Below are 18136 nucleotides of genomic sequence, written 5' to 3'. Positions count from 1 at the left end.
GGTGTAACACGAGCCGTTCGCTCCTGGCGCGTTGTGTTATATCAGAGACTTGAAGAGGAATAGTCTCCCTCTAAATCTTTCTCCCTCTTATTGTATGCATCTCCTATCTTCTATTATCCTCTTTAGAATGAAACAGTGGATTCTTTTGTCCATAGTGAATCGAATGAGATTTCTTGTCTCTCTCTCTCTCTCTCTCTTCCCTTCTTTCACTTAACATAAAATGAGAACAACTAATCTAATACATCAACCACATGAAGATATCTAGCATTGATGAGGTGTCTTCCCCGGTCAATGCTAGATCAAAAATCACAAAACATACGATTTGTTCGGTTTTAAAGACTGAGGTTCAGCGATTTATTTTTCCTTTTGAGTTGGATTCACATTCTTAACGTTCAGGGTCTCAATAACTACAATATGTATTTTCATCTTTTCTTTTGACACTGTATCTCTCTCTTTCGTTTAATTGCGTATTGATAACAAAGTGGTTTCCCCCTCCTCGAACTGAAAGTTTTATATAGAACATAATTCCAGAATATAACCATACCGATGCCGGAAGTTCCAGAATTCTTTTCTCTTGCTTTCCTGTGATGTCGTTGGCACAGAACAAAAGTTTACTTTCTGTTTTTCTTGTGCAGTGAGCTCAATGGATACTCAACAAATAAACCCAGATTTTTCCCTGATATTCGACAAAAGTTGGAAACTTTCGGCGGACAAACATGGCCATTGTGACTTGGAGAATCTCAAGCGATCCTCTATATAAAGGCTCCTTTAAAATTTCCAAGGTTTGAGGGTCAACAAATACGCCTGGCACCAACATCGTCAATCTATCCTGCTCACAAAGAAATACCAGTTTGTGGATAGGAAGTTAGTCATATTTTTCATCTAGTCTCCCGTTCAAACGTGAAGTCCCAGCCGGTTTCTTTGAATGGAATAAATGATAGAAGTCAACAAAAGTCGACCAAGAACAGAACCAATTCATTGAACGGTCTTCGCTTTCAACGCGGGAAAGAGATTATAAATGGCTTCGTTAAGTTCTGGCTCTCGCAGCAATCTCTGTTGTGCACCAACAGCCAGAAACCATACCGGTGGATCAAAATGGAGGATTGCGAAGGTAATCAGAGTTCGCTGGATCGTCAAATATGCACGAGACTATCTTTTATTTGCACGATACGAATTATATGTAATTTATTTGGTCTGGAAACTATTCTGTAGGCAAAGGGTACTGGCCAGAACTCGTTGGAGCGCAGGGCGAGGTGGCAGCTGTGATAATCGAGAAGGAGAATCCTCATGTTCGAGCTCGTGTCATTCCTCAGAAGAGTATGGTTACTATGGATTATCGTTGCGACCGGGTATGGGTCCGGGTGAACGATGCCGGCATCGTGACACGAGCTCCGTTGATAGGATAGAATCTTCTATTTAATTAGTCATGGAGCGATTCACACATCTGTTTTGACTTCCAATTTGTGCCACTCATCCGTTTTATATTTTGATTTTCAAATAAACACATTGGGAACGTAAGGCCTTTTTATATTTTGATCTTCATTACTTCTAATTTATTGATTTTATTTTTAAAATAAGGAAACATCTGTCTTTTATCTTATCTACCACTAGAGGGCGCTCGTATCACTGATTTTCTGGCATGATTACGCAAATTATACTTGTGTGATTATTACACCTCGTGTACATTATGCATCGCCATCGTTGTGTTGGGAGCAAACACTTGGGGAATCATATTTTAATGTGAACAAATACATAAGATAATGATCATCAATGAACTAATGCCAGGAGAATACCCGAGGCGCAATCATCAGCCTCATTACATCTCAGTGTCATCACGATTAAGAGGACATCCTGGTTTATGGGGACAGAGAGATCAAGAGAGAAAGAGAGAGAGGAGAGAGAGAGCCATCGTTCTGAGAACCTTCAAAGGAAACTCCAATTCCAGGGATGAAAAAAATAAGAAACAAGGCCTCTAAATATGCACAAAACAAGGCCCCTAAATATGCACAAAAGAAGGCCTCAAGCTTCGTAAAAAATAGGCACATGCCTAGAAAAGTAGACACATTCCTATTTTGTAGGAGGGGCAACATAGTAGTTGCCATGCTTGGTCAACCCCTTAATCTCATAATACTGGGCTGGAGGACTTCACCTTCACAGGCATTGACCTTCGAACAGTCTCAACCTTCCCAGACATCCAAGCCCAAACACACGTCACTCCATCATTACATGGGTGCTCTACCTTCACTGATGCACCTCCAATGCCAAGTATGTCCAATCACTTATGGAACTTCTCCATTGTGGCCACCTCCATTGATATGTCTGCAGCATTCTCCTCTGTGCGCACCTTTTGAATAATGGTGATATCTCCTAAATTCAGCTGTTCTCATATCATGTGATACCACACATCCATATGTTTTGAAAATGCTTGGTACATCTGATTCTTTGCCAAGCATATAACACACTTGAATGCCACACAATAAAGGAACCTCCTCTTTCAGGATCCCTAATTCTTTCATCTATTCCTTAAACCACAAGGCTCCTTTTCTGCTTCACTAGCTACCATGTACTCCATATCAATTGGAGATAAAGAGGTAGTATATTGGAATTGGACATCCAGCTCAAAAGTCTACTAGTAGTAGTAAACACAAATCGCATTATAGATATATGATGATCTAAATCACCAACAAAGTCAGAATACACAAAATTCATCACTGACATATAACTTGTCTGTCCTCATCCAACCATGTAGATATCAGAGGATCCACTTCACTACATTCTAAGGTTCCTTCCCTGGGTTTCTCGTAAACCAACTCAGAACTCTAACTGCATGAGCCATATCTGGTCTAGTGCAGACCATATCATACATAAGAAAAAAAAAGCACAAAGAATTTTCTTCACGTCATCCTTTGCCTTTGGACATTAAACTTAAGATATCTTGAAATGATGCAAAAGATGAGTACTCACCACTGTAGCACTAGACATGCTAAGTAAATTAATAATCTTCTCAAGATAGCTCCTCTAAATCACACACAAGCCACCTTTCTCCTAGTCCATATGGATTTGTGTATCAAGAACATTCCTTTCACCTCTAATATCTTTGATGTAAAATTAAATTTGCAAAAGTGTCTTCAACCTTGCAATCTCAAATAAGTTATTCAAATTACTGATTATATCATCCATAAAGAGCATCAAACTAATGCATGACCCATCACCACACTGCTTTACGTGAAGACAGCAATGGAAGTCACACTTGGTGAGCTAATCCCCATCATATAGGATTCAGACTTATTAAATCACTACTTTAGAGATTGATTTATCCATACACCAACTTTCTCAAATTTTCACGCAACTACTTTACACCATTGTGTATTCAATCCCTCAGGATGATTCATACATACACCTAGCTCCATGGAAAAATATCATCTTCACATCCAACTGCTTAGATCCATATCATCAAGTCCAACAATAACAAAAGATAAACAAGTTTATGCATTGAAATAAACCTTTTTGTGTAGTACGCTTGACCCACACTGGAAAAAAGACAAATTTATGCATTGTAATAAACCTTCACTACTGAGGAGTACATTTCATTGAAATGAACTCCTTTTTTTAGTTAACCCCATCATAATAAAACTTTTTTTATGTTCTACGCTTGGCCCACACTTGACACTATTGTATCTAATATCGCTCTTACCCATAGTACACTCCGTTAGATCACATCTGTGGTTCTAGTCCAAGGATTTTTGCTCCTCATACATCATCTTTAGCCACTTCTCTTTCTCAAGGCAACTAATCACATCTTTGAATGAAGTTGGCTCACGATCTCATACAAACAGGGGAAATGCAATAAAGTTATCTATATGTGTCACCAGCATGCAAAATCTTCCCAAACCGTCCTGCGTCCCCGTCTTGGACAAGGGTGCACTATAATCCTTATCATCTTAGAATCCTCCCACTTACACAAAATGTTATTTCATCAAATATTGACCTATCTTCATATTTATGTACCTTTTCTACTTACTTTTTAGCTCTTTCTCAATCATTATAATAATATCCATCATATCACTTTATCCTTTCTACTATAATCATATTAAGCTTATTAATAATTATTACCTTTTCGCGTTACATATTCTCTTTCTCTTGACCCCATATTTTTATACTAATATTCCATCATCTCATTACTTACTATTTAAAGATCATTGAATCCATAGTTATTGTTTCCTGTGGAGACGATCCATACACATCACTCATTGGACTGATTTAAAAAATAAATGCTTACATTTTTTACTGATTAAACTCAAAAGCACTAATGATGAATGAAAACCCTTATTTTGAGTTTATCATGCATGAATTTCAAATCATATGCAAGATATCCTACAACTATGAAACTTTATATTTAAAAGTTGGGACAGAGACTATCCGACTTCAGCATTTTGAAATATATAACATTGGACTTGAAAAGTTATGTTATGTTCTTGTTCATCGTTTCTAATTCTGAAAGAAGATCTCAAATTGCAAAGGAAAATTTATGAATTTTCATTGAAAATAAAAAATTATCTGTGTTAGTACATCTATGAAAAGATCTAGAAAGTAAACGATGAAGTCCTTCACTAATTTGACGATATAAATAGAAACAAAAATTATATAAAATTATTGACTTTTAAAATATTTCTAACTGAAAATTTAAGTGACTGGATGGTCGAAAGACATTGATATTTAAATTTTTGTTCTTATTCTAAAAAATCTTCTTAATACTTCATTATTTCCTAGAGAATTATCAAGACAAGAAATTATATTTTGAGTCAAATCCTATTGCCAAAAAAAGAGAATTATAATCCAATCATTTTGAGAAAACATAAGGTGGAAATGTAGAAATGTTTTTTATATAAGAAGTTATCATATGATTCACAATGATCACAATTTCATGTACATCGTAGAACGTGACAATCATAATTTATTCTATACAAATATGAACCATAGGCTAAAAGGTAAATAATCAAAGGATAAAGTGAGTAAATATATCTTGAGAGTCATCTTTTCAAGCATTTTCTACACTTAAATATATATGAGAATCAATGATAATAAAAATGAAATACACCAAACTCAATGAATCCTGCTCCCCGACTACAGTGTGAGTTGATGAACCATAAAATCAGGAGAAATTATATCATTTAAGGCTTCTGGTTTATGAATGAATATATTTAATTATCCTTATGAGCTGAGAGCAAGTAAGGATTAAATACACAAAAAATATTGAAAACTGTAAATTTGAAACTGGATTTTTTTAAGTTTTAAATTAATTATAGGAATTGAATGTAGTTTAATGAGGACAAACTAGTGAAAATTAATTCAAAGTAGTTATAGAAAGGATGGAAACATAAATCTTAATTAATCTAATTTACTCAATTTTTATGAATAATTGGGTCTTGATTGGATCATGGCTCCTTCAATCCTATGCCATGAGAACATGTGTGGAACCAAATAAGGTTTCGAATGAGAAAATTAATTTGTCAATTGTTATTTTGAAAACCAATCTAGGGGAATTTTTTGTAAGGATGCGGGGCTCCGTTTGTGGATCAGTTAGTAGGTCTATAGAAGAGGTATAGACAGAGCTACTGTCAAAATTTCAACTTAAAACTCTGTATCAGCTGTTAGATATCTTTATTTGAAGTTAGAGCAATCACAAACATCAAACTTTTTCTATCAGTGATCCATGTGTTGGATTTCCAGCACGACACACTATTTAAGGAAGGCTAGAAAAAGTTAAAAAAATATAAAAGCAAATAGGAAACTACATTTTAGGATATATAAAATTGTTTTCTTTATGGGTTTAATGTTGAATAATTTAATATTATAACATTAAACCAAGAAAAGTGTAATTATATTGCAGATATAATAGAAACCTATAAAACATGTAAATAAAGCTAAATACATATTTTCTGTCTCTCAACATTGGTTTTTATGAAAATTGGTCTTTAAAATAATTCTGTAAAATAATTAAATTCTTTTAAAAGTAATTAAAAATTTTGTAAAATAATTAAAAATTGGGAAACAGCAAAATATCATTCTAATAATATTACAACCCTTATAAATAATGAAAAAATATAGACAATTGGTTCAAACTTATAAAAAATTTGATTTATTGTAGTGAAGTAAAAAATATTGTTAAATTATCAGAAAACTAAGGAAAATCAACTTCGTTATTAGAATTTAATAAGTCATATTAGTATTATTTATATGAATTTATGATCAACTCATTCAATATAAACACATAAATGCATGGATTTTATATGAAAAGTGTAAGTCACATGTGATTACGAAAAGACTTATTAGAACTGAGCTTTTCTCATCTGACATAAGAATAAAACATAAAGTTGAGTGCATCGAGTGAATGCTTGTATTATAATGTAAAAGAACTAAGGTTGAAGATAATGATACTGTTGAAGGTATTCAGAGGGCGTAGAAAATATGGATCAGGCATATTAGTTACGGGCTTGGATATAAGTAGGATAGTGCTGTTAAAGAAAATGACTTAATTTATTTTGGAAGCGAATGAAACAAGTAACAGCGTAAAGAGGTAGGTTCAATGTGTAGATAACCAATGGTGTATAAAATTAAACCTGTCTTTTGATGCAAAGTGAACTGCATGTCTTGATAATTACATGATTCTTACAAATGAATATGTATATTCTGATTATTTGTCATGTGTAGATAACCAATGGTTTATAAAATTAAACCTATCTTTTGATGCAAAATGAATTGCATGACTTGATCATTACATGATTCTTACAAATGAATATTTATTTTCTGATTATTTATCATTCTCATTAATAGTTTTGTTTGTTTCTATCAGATATTTTCCAATGTCTCTATATCAATGGATTATATACATGTTCATCTAGAACTCATAATCCAATAACTCGAATTGGAGTCCAGGCCTATTTTTGGTCTTTTAAAAAAGTCAATATTATTGATGATAAATATAACATTCGTAAAAATCAAACCAATTTTAAAAAATAGTTTCGCATGAAGGCTTGTAATTTTAAAATTCTTAAGGTCTAATACATAGTAACATTAATAATGAATCCAACACAATCAAACAGATGAAATCTGTTGAGATTATATCTAATTAGAAATGTAAGAAATATTAGTTGCATAGAATAACCTCTAAAGAGATGGTTAACAACATTGAGAAGACAAAGGAACAATTTTTTTTCTTCTGTTTGCTGCTTAATAGAGATAATAAAAAGATATATTTGATCTTATCAAAATTTTGATAGGAATTATTTTATGAAAGTAAATTAATATATAGTGGAAAATTTTTTATTATTAAAATGCAAATGACCATATAATAGTTGTTAAATTATGTGCTATTAAATGTAGATTTAATCATGTAATTGGCTTTTAGGCAATAATTTTCAAAATTTTGATATTAAAGTTCAAGGAAAATTTGAAAGAGACCTATGAATTTAAGACACTAACTGATATGAGTGATGACATAAAATATATAGTCAAAAGTATGTGTTTTAATGATTTATATTATTATTCATATCAATAATAGGCACAAAAATATAACTTATTCATGGTGACATGAAATTAACTGTCAGTTTTGTAATTGGTCCTAACTAATAGGTTTTAATGACTTATGAACAAACTCCACTTGATTTTCTTGAATCAAGTGGTTTATTTGTCTCATAATTTCCTTGGAGCTTCATTGTATGACATGACTTAGGTTATTGGAACCTTAATCATATATCAATGGTGAATAAAAGAGGGATCTAAAGCACAATGAAGCCCAATATGGAGCAGGCCCAAAACGGGATGCCAAAAGGTCCTTAATCCTAGTCAAATGAGCAGCCCCTTTTTAAGGAGAAATTCAAGTGGATGGTTGATGTTGCTTTCATATAAAGGAGGGCACGAAATTGACTGCCCAAATTGCCAAATCACGGCCACACATTCTAGGTTTTTCACATTGAGAATTTGGGATCCCAATGGATGGAAATATATGCAGCCGTCAAGTCAATCACACATTCCATATCTCGTTCCATGTTCATTAATAGAATATATTCATTATAGGGCACATGTGATGCTTATAATGAATTCCATGAAATTGGATTACAAAATCAGACTTTGTGAATTATGATGAAATTGTAATACAGAGATCACCAGACTTTAAGCATGAGTTCTAAATATTCCTATTCGAAGGATACTCGAGAAGGATATGAAAGTATGTGGATAGATAACTCTATCTAATCTCACTCATATGATGAGTATGGTCGTTCTCGTAGCCATTAGGGTGGAGACACTAAGGATAGATAGTGGCCGCTCTTTAATGGAAAATAGTTAACTGAATTGATCCATACAAATCCCTAAATAGTATTATACTCAATTGTCAACTAGGTTGAGTCACATCACGGTTGTGTAAGTGGTCCTTAGACTTGAGACACCAAAGACGTATTGTGGGGACAATTGTACTTTGACTATGATGTATGAGTTTCTAATCATGACATTATAAATAGTCATAGTTTTGACACATTAAGAAGTTTACGAAGATGATTGAGTGGTCAAGATGTGATTACCCACCCTCAGTATAATAGGTGATAACTCAAGGAAGATGATGTGATGAAGTCCATGGCCAAGGTAGTGAAGTATCGTAGAAGAGTTCTCCAATGATTTCTGAATGCATCAGTACTAACTCTGACGTAGGACGGCTACGGAATGGATGACTAAGGAATGGACGACGAAGGAATGGACGACTGGGTTGACGAGATAGACTACGAGTAGATGGACGACTAGGGATGGAATGGATACTGGAGGGATAAAACAGCCACAGAAATCACATGGTCGAATTCGGACTTTAAAACCGATGAAAATCAGGTGGTGTGGCTCCAACCTTTATCGAGGGCGGGAGTACTGTCTTCCCCACCGCGACGATGCCTAAGCACTGAAATCAATATTCGAATTCGCATTGCGAAGAAACACTTGAGAAAGAGAGAGAAGAAGTGGAAATCCAAACCAACTCTAATTCTGACGGCAGTGGAAACTTCTCGAGAAAACACTGGACGTAGAACACTTTCGACACCAAAGAGTTCAGACGTACCTTGGCACCGTAGTGCGTGAAGAGGATGCAGGAAATTCCGATTGTGATGAGACTGGGCGAATCCGGGCGTTGAGCGGCCCATTGGACGAGGAAGATTCTGGGCGTTCCGGGCGTTGAACGGCCCTGGTAGAGAGTAGATGTCGTTGTCACAGAGTCAGGCACAGGCAAATACCCACGCGCGTGAAGCACGCATAGGGTGTGTGGAGCGCACGGAACGCGCAAAGCAGCGTGCGCGAGCGCTGAGCGCGCGGAGCGCCGGCGCGCGCGCGGAGTGCGGAGGGCATGCAGCGCACCTGGAGCGCGCGTGGCTCGAAGAGTCGGACAGCGTCGACAATGACCGGCGCCGCCGGTGTCGAAGTCTGGCAGGGCGGCCTGAGCGGCCTTTGGGCGACCCCAAGTGGGCGGCTTGGGCGGCGGCCTTGGCAGGGGCGGCCTGGGCGGCCCTTGTTGGGGCAGCCTGGGCGGCCCTGATTGAGGCGGTCTGGCGTTTTGGGCCCTGCAAGCGGCTGGGGTGGCCTTGGCGGCCTAGTAGGCGGCTCGGGCGTTTGGTTGGGGCGGCCTGGGCGCCTGGCGGCGGCCTGGGCGCCTGGTTGGGGCAGCCTGGCAGCCTGATTGGGCGGTCTGGGCGTTTTGGGCGGTCCTGCGGGCGGCATTGGCGGCCGCAGGGCGGCTGGGGCGGTTGTGCCTGGCAGGGCGGCCTGGGAAACCTTGGTTGGGCGGCTGGCGGCCCAAGCGGGCGCCTAGGGGCGGCCTTGGCAGGCGGCTGGGCGGCCTGGTTGGGGCAACCTGGGCGCCCTAATTGGGGCGGCGGCCCTGGCGCGGCCTAGGATGGCCTTGGCCCTGGCAGGGGCGGCCTGGGCGCCCTTTGGAAGGCGAGAGAGAGGGAGAGAGGGAGGGAGAGAGAGAGAAAGAGAGAGAGAGAGAGAGAGAGAGAGAGAGAGAGAGAGAGAGAGAGAGAGAGAGAGAGAGAGAGAGAGAGAGAGAGAGAGAGAGAGAGAGAGAGAGAGAGAGAGAGAGAGAGAGAGGGGAGAGAGAGAGAGAGAGAGAGAGAGAGAGAGAGAGAGAGAGAGAGGGAGAGAGAGAGAAAGAGAGAGAGAGAGAGAGAGAGAGAGAGAGAGAGAGAGAGAGAGAGAGAGAGAGAGAGAGAGAGAGAGAGAGAGTAAGAGAGACTAAGAGAGAGAGGATGGAGAGAGAGGAAGGAGGAGACGAGGCAGACCGGCGGCGCGACGACAGCGGCAGCGGCGGTGGTGGCGGGGACGGCTAGGGTTAGGAGGGATAGGGGAGGCTGGGCAGTCCTCCAAGAAGAGTTAAACAAAACTCAATTCTTGAAATATGACTGCCTAAGTGTTTCTTGAAAACAATGGCCTATATATACAGGCCTTGGAGGAAAGAGAAAATGACGAGAAATTAGAGACGAGAAATTAAAGACGTGCTTCATGTCACGCCAAAGGACAGTTGTTGATCTGCCTCTGGCGACGTGTCATGACGCGCGTAGGGACGTGCGCGGGTGGAGACGTGCGTGACGACGGTTGCGATGTGTCCGTGGCGGAGGCGTTGACTTAGGTTGACTTCGCCGTTGACTTAGGTTGACTTCGCCTTTGAGTCTGTAGCGGGAGTGCTGACTTCAGTTGACCGTATCGACGCGTCTGATGGTGATGTGTTGGCGTCCTCGCCATCAAACTCGGATAATAGATTTGGGTTTGATAGTGGACCATACCCTAAGTCCTCTGAGGATCATCAAGTGGATGAGGGACTATGCGTACACGGTAACTGATGACAAACATTTTCCATGAGTGAGACGATACACACTCACGTGTATCTGCTAAAGCACAAGGTGTAGCTTGGCACCCCACATGTTAGATACTTGACCTATTGATTGGGTTAAAACAATCTGACATCAACTAATCCATATGATGATATCTAATTAATATGGAAGGCAAATAAAGGTTATTGGGCTGCTCGAGTCATTTATTAGTTTGATACATGGGCCTAGAGGGTCACACACAAATGGTCTTTGGATGTCAAAAGATACACTTAAGTTTGGGGTTTTTTTTAAAAAATACCCACTTAGTATAAATAGGGGAAATCCCTGTACAAAATTTGATGTCGGACGTTGTCTACGACGTCGTCCGGTCGGCACCGAGTATGATGGCTCGGTATCGATAAGAGATGGTGGTATTGAACGTCGACGGTGTCATCGTCCGACGGATTAAATCCTACGGGTTATGTAACTACAATGTGATGAAATGCGTCCTACGTGTCGTACGTGTAGGCTCTAACTCAAGGGAGGTACCGAGCTCTGAGCTTGGATGGGGTCATCGGGTGACGACAACGGTGGCCTCTCGAGCATCGTCGAAGCGACGAGGATGACTACGGCCGGACAGAATCAATCCATAGGGCTCACACGTAGCGGACGGACTCGTCCGTACTGGTAAGATGCTCAAAGTTGTCGTTGTTCTCTCAATTATTCCTCTCTCACCTACCTAGCCTGAGTGCAGTGGAGTCAAGACAAAAGTGTACTACAAATGGTAATCAAACGAACGACGAGAGAGGACGACGTACCTTGTCAGCACTTGGCTCGTCATGTAGGGTCGTCGACGGTTGGCGGCGATCGGAGCGGGTCTGGTAGAGAGTCATCGGAGAGGTCACGACGACTCGACAAGCAAAGGGTAATGCTAGAGCTACAGGTAAAGGTTGGAGGAAGAGGGATCGCGATCGGGGTCGAGATGAACTGGCTGTAGCGTAGCGCAGAATTCAGGGCGCACCCAATAGGGCTGGTGGGGGCAAACTCAGTCAGGTGGCACGAGCTGCGGTTTGGCACGTAGATCCTCGACGGTGATCGAAAATGGGCGGCAGACAATCAGGGTCGCCGGGTGACGTGCGATCTTTCTTGGTCTATTTCGAGTGATGAGAGGAGCACTGATTGAATGGAGAAGATACCCAGCTATTGGCGGTGCATCATCTTTGCTCAAAATCACGGTGCTGCTCTGCTAGAGTTGTGCATTCGTCCGTAGTCCGATCAACTCAACGGAGGGTGGATCTGGCAATGTCAGTCGATCTCTAGTAATGCCTATAGCCGGAATTACTAAAAATGGGCTTCCGTTCGTGGTGCAGGGTCTTCGATCACGGTTGAGAACTTGACTGGCTGGCAGGTACTCTCTTCTCTCAACCAAAATCGATCGACGCCAACGGAGTTCGGTCAATCAGCAGGTCTGTTGACCCAATGGATTCAACATGACCATACCATCCGCGGAGCTAGTTCGGTCAGCGGGAGGGCCGACAGGGGGGGGCCCGTCACTCAAATTCCTTCACCAGAAAGATCCATCGCGGCGATATGACCACCAACGCCGGGGATTCGCCGCTTCTCGTAAGCGACAGTCACCGGGAGAATTGGTGTGCCGGAGAAGGCTTGTGCGGGGCGAGATCGGTCACCACTGCAAATTTCTGTCACCAAGGGGATAGTGGATTTCATCCATGGTGAGTCGTACTGCGGCAATAGACCAGGGCGGACAGATTTGGTTGCCGGGATCCTCTTTCTCTACGGTGGAGTGCCTGGGGCGAGAAGGGCCTTTTGACCGTGAGAATTGGTTGCCCAAGAAGGATGGAGGCTCTCATGATCAGAATGAAATTGAGGGGTAGGTGGAAGCATTCCGGACCCCCAATTTCCACCGTTTCTTCCCTTCTGCTCCCTCTTCCTCCTTCATCTGTGTTCTTCTCTTGAGCGAGGAAGGGACACCAGAAAATCAAAAACACAAAAAATTTCTTCTTTGTTCTTTTTCCTGGTCTAAGGGGGCTAGGGCGCCCCCCCTCTTCCCTTATAAAGGGGAAGAGGTCAATAGGCCCTCCCCCCTTAGTGGGTCAACAAAAGAACAAAAGAGGGTCCATTAGGGGGCCCATATAAATTGGGTCCCCACTACACATAGAAGGGAGGGGGATTTAAAATAAAATAAAATAGGAAAAGGGGGAAAAGGGAGGCCCCTTCCCCCTGACGATAAACTGACCAACAAACGGGACACATCGCAAACGTGACAAAAACACAAAGACAAGAACAGGAAAACACAAAACACGAAAAAAAGAACGATGGAAAACAAAATGCGATAATCGAGCATCTTTCACATGGTTTTCGATGACGGTGGCTGGTGGCGCAGACGACATCGTCAGTGATCTTGATGGCGTGTGCCATAAAAATTCACCAGTGCTAGAATTGTTCAGGGCCTTCCCCTTCTCCCCTTCTCCCCTTCTCCCCTTCTTACGTTCTCCCCACACCTCCTCTCCACTTTTGATGTAATCGGGAAGGCGTAACATCGATGACGAAGGGTGAAAGGCTGTACTCTTGGTTTGCATGGGTGAAGGAGGAGATTCCTCGTGCTGAGGATCGCGTGGACGTTTCGAGGCTGCACTTGAGCTGCATGACTCGTCTCGCTCTATGATCCAAGTAATTAGGGATGTGATCCGTGCACGAGTTCCTCATTTCATGATTTTAAGGATGTTGTTAGGATTCTGTTATGAGAATTTTTACCAAACTGGAAAACCAGAGATTTGCCACACATTTTTCGGTGGCGCATCGTTTAGACCAGGGTGCTCGTGTGGGCAAACTGTAGTGCTCTCTATCAAAAAGTACTGTAAGCAATATAAGTAGTTATTCTTTGATTTCATAATATTAAAATATACAAATAAAGTTTCTCTAAAATATCTTTAATGTTATGCTCAACATTTTTCCTTCATTGCAATTGCTTGAAAATAAAGAAGAAACTATTGGTTCAATGAGAGTGAGGTTTTCCTTTGGTCTGAAAAAACTATCCTTTTTTATGATCACATGGAAAAATATTCTAATTGATTTCTGGATCTCTGTGATTTGACTCTTACTCAAATCAATACTTATAAGGAAGCATTTTAAATTTGTTGTTTAATCTAGGAATTAACAATGTTGTATACCCTTTTTCTAGCCTATCATTGAGAAACATCAAAATCAAAATCCACATATGCATGTTATCATAGCATTTAATAATATACAAATTTAAAAAGGTTCTCATGCCATGTGCCTCATGGAATTGTAAAAAATGAGTTAATGATTCCTTTTTCAATGATTGGCACAGAATTTGGAAATTAATAGATGACACATGGTAGGCAATGATTTCAACCGGTCATAGGTTATTGCATACACTTATTGAATGTAAAATATTATTCTGGAGTTCTAAAAATAATTATACAATCACCCTTTAGGTTTTCTATCAATTTGAACAACTATAAGATGCAAATAATGAAATTTTGATGCACATTTTCATGTAGAGTGAGATACTTTAAGAGTGATTAAAATATTTGTATATATAATTGGGACATTTCTAATCAATGAATAATATTTTTTTACATTATCAAATAAGATATGTTCCACCAGATATCACTACAGGTCTCATGGGCTTTTCTAGGAATGGGGCCTTGCATTAGGCGAGAAGAGTATCACAATAGGTTGCCCGCATTGAGAACGGAGGTGAAAGAGTGATTAATTTTTGTTCGACTGTAAAAAATTCCCTCAAATATAGATAGAAAGAAAAAACTGATTGATAATATCTGTTTTATTGCCTCCATTTATTTGATTTTTCATAATTTTAGCTTTTGAGGTATTGGAAGATTTCTCACTCATTTGAGTTTGACATGTTAATCCAGGTCATTTTCTTGTACATTTAGAAATGGTACAAAATAAAATTGCATACAAATGATTCCGTTTTGAGAAAACTTCCTCTAGGTCCACCACACTGAAAAAAAATAGTTTTAAATATTTTGGCGTTATAATATGAGGGCATGGTCGGATATGCATTGCAATCATCAAGACTAAAACATATAAATATCATTTGATGCCATGAACAGATTGAATAATGCTAACTTATATGTTTTTTTGTCAAGTTTCACATTTTTTACTCATTATGTTTTCTGTATTTTGTTCCAGGCGAGTGATGTTCATTATGTGTCTTAAATAAAATGTATTTTGATTTTGATATCTGGAAAGTGTAGAGAGAAGTTGGATTTTTAATGAGAAATATGACGGATTCTAGAAACATTTTCAGATTTATCAGTTACGGCTATGCCAACGCTGCACGATTACATATTCCCTGGACATGTTTGGTTCTAGAATAGATAATAAAAAAGTTAGGATGGGTAGCCATATGTAATGCAAAATGAGCATAAACATTAAAATTCTTGGTTGCATTTGCATAACCTAATAAAGGTGATGTACGAAATAATCTCCAACTTCCATTCATTTCTCAAACTCATACGACAAATATTTGAACATAGTTTAATTAAAGCATCTTAATAACTTATAAAATAAGATATGTTCTTAATTTTAATATCAGTTGTGTGTACTGAAACTTATAAATAAGATTTGGATTACGTTATCCAAGATTTGGAATTATCTTATCCTAAATTGTTGTAGGGTATTTATTTTTCTATTCAATTCCCTTGACTGCCAATTTTTGGGTAAGAGGCATGTTCTAGAAAATATTTTAACCCATCCGTATTTCTATAAACTATGGCTGGATTTACTTAAACCACAAGATAGACAAAACAAAATTTGTATTTATGTAGATTCATCAATCATTAATGGACAAAAGCTTACCACCTTTCTTGTTCCGAGGTGAAGCCAGATTTTTATTTGCGTTGGTATCTTTCATGGGACAAACATTCTGGACTTAAACACATTGAATCTAAAGACGCTATCTATGCGGTGACTCCTTTATAATTTAAAAGTTTGACGGTCAAGAAATACGGCTGGCACCAACATTGTCAAGCTATCATGCTGAAATAGAATTCCAATTTGTGGATAGGAAGTCAGTCAGAATTTTTTTCTGGTCTCTCATTCAGACGTTATGTCCCAGCCCACTTATTTGAACTACAAGTTTCTTAGTGGCGAATCCATTCAATTAGAAAAGTGCGATAAGTCAACAAAAGTCGACCAAGAATAGAACCAGTTCATTGAACGGTCTTCCATCTCTAAACATACAGGCTTATAAATACTTTCATTGAGTTCTCAATCTCGTAGCAGTCTCTGTTGCTTACAAATAGCTAAAACCTGTACCGGAGGAACGAAAATGGGGGATTGCGAAGGTAATGAGAGTTCGTTGGATTGTTAAATATACACGATGCTAAGTTATTGTTAAGAATAATATTTAAGATACACTGCTCTGTAAACTACTTTGTAGGGAAGGACTACTGGCCAGAACTGGTGGGAGTCCAAGGCGAGGCGGCGGCTGCAATAATCGAGAGGGAGAATCCGCACGTTCAAGCTCATATCATTCCTGAGAGGAGGGCCGTTCTTACGGATTTCCGTTGCGACTGGGTGTGGGTACGGGTTAACGATGCCGGAATCGTGACACAACCTCCAAGGATTGGTTAGAATCTTCTACTTAACGAGTCCTGGAGCAATTCCCACGTCTGTCTGAACTTCTACTTTGTACTACATATCCACGTTACCAGTAAGCTCGTCAAATAAACACCTTGGGAACTTACGCCCTTCTTCTATTTGATAAAGGAGGAGTTTTACTCGGTCAACGCCAGCGCCCTCCTGTTAGGAAATTAAACAAGATTAGTTAGTAAAATGAATGAATATCATATACTCGTTAGAGACATAGAGAATAGGATTAAATATAGTTTCAAAGATAGATTAGGATTAAACATAGATGGCTAGGATCAAAGATAGATTAGGATTAAACATAGACGGCTAGGATCAAACCATAGATAGTTATAACGGCTGAGATTAAATCGTAGGATATCCGTTGTAATATGTGGGTCTACCGCACCGATTGACGGCTGTGATCGGTGCACCCAACTTATTATAACGGTTAGATTTAAACATAGAGTATCTGTAATAACAAACGGACTTACCACACTGATCGACGGTTGTAATTGGTGTGGAAGAAGAGATCGTTGTTTATTCTGCCAGATTTTCCAACGCTACATTGGTTGTATTTATATTACATATAGAATAGTTTAAAAGAAATGTCTGTTTCATATATCCGTTATAACAGTGTTACAACGGATATAAAATATAGTTTAATCCCAACCGTTTAACAAGTTGGGTGCACCGATCACAGCCGTCGATCAGTGTGGTAAACCCGTGTGTTATTACGGATACCCTATGTTCCTATGTTTTTTGTTTTGCCTTTTTAATATTTTTTACTTATCATAATGGAGAAGAATGCCTAGTTTTGCAGTTTTAAAAAGAACATCAAGGAGATTATCGATGATTCCCTGTTTTTTTAGCTACACTGAAAGGGAAGGGAAAATTATGGGTTATGATGTAAAAAGATCTTCCCACTTTTTTTATCATCAGAACATTTATTTGGGCTTAGTTTTATGCTGTAATGGATATTTTTTATTATATTATCCCAATTGAGCTCTTCATTGTCCAATCTTAATATTGAAAATCTTATTTTACTTTTTCATCCCTCTATTAGAAAAAAGAAAATTATATTTTGGGTTAAAATAAATATAACTTACATGCTTTTATAATAATGAAGCTAACTGATGTTTCATGATACATAGAATTATAATCTCGACCAGGTTGAAAATTCTCACATGAGTTGGTTTTGACCTCCCAAGACATATTCGTTAACAATGAGTTATTTCTGGGCCCAAAAGAAAATCATATATACCTTGAAAGAAATCTAAGAGGTTGCTATTTACCATCTTTTTTTCCCGACTTCTGACTCAAATAGACATCAGTTGCATTGGGGAGTGACAACTACAAGGAAATGATAAAAGGTGCATGACGAGGAAGACTACTGCTTGGTTTGCATATCTGAAAAATTATGATTTATTCTAGTAATTCATTATGAAACACAGATATTTTTTGCTAGGGGCAAAAAAAATCGTCATGTTTTTTGTTTAATTCTATTCTTGAATCATGGTGAGTGAGGATAATTTCTTTTCCAAATGATAGATGTTAATAACCCCATTTCGTGAATTTTTCTAAGCTTTTGAATGTATTTCCCACATCGAAACTTCCGAAGAGGTTAGGATAATAGGTGGACTGAGTTGTGG

This window comes from Wolffia australiana, chromosome 8, assembly GCF_029677425.1.
Source record: "Wolffia australiana isolate 7733 chromosome 8, ASM2967742v1".
Taxonomy (NCBI): domain Eukaryota; kingdom Viridiplantae; phylum Streptophyta; class Magnoliopsida; order Alismatales; family Araceae; genus Wolffia; species Wolffia australiana.
Note: the sequence above shows the minus strand (reverse complement) of the source record.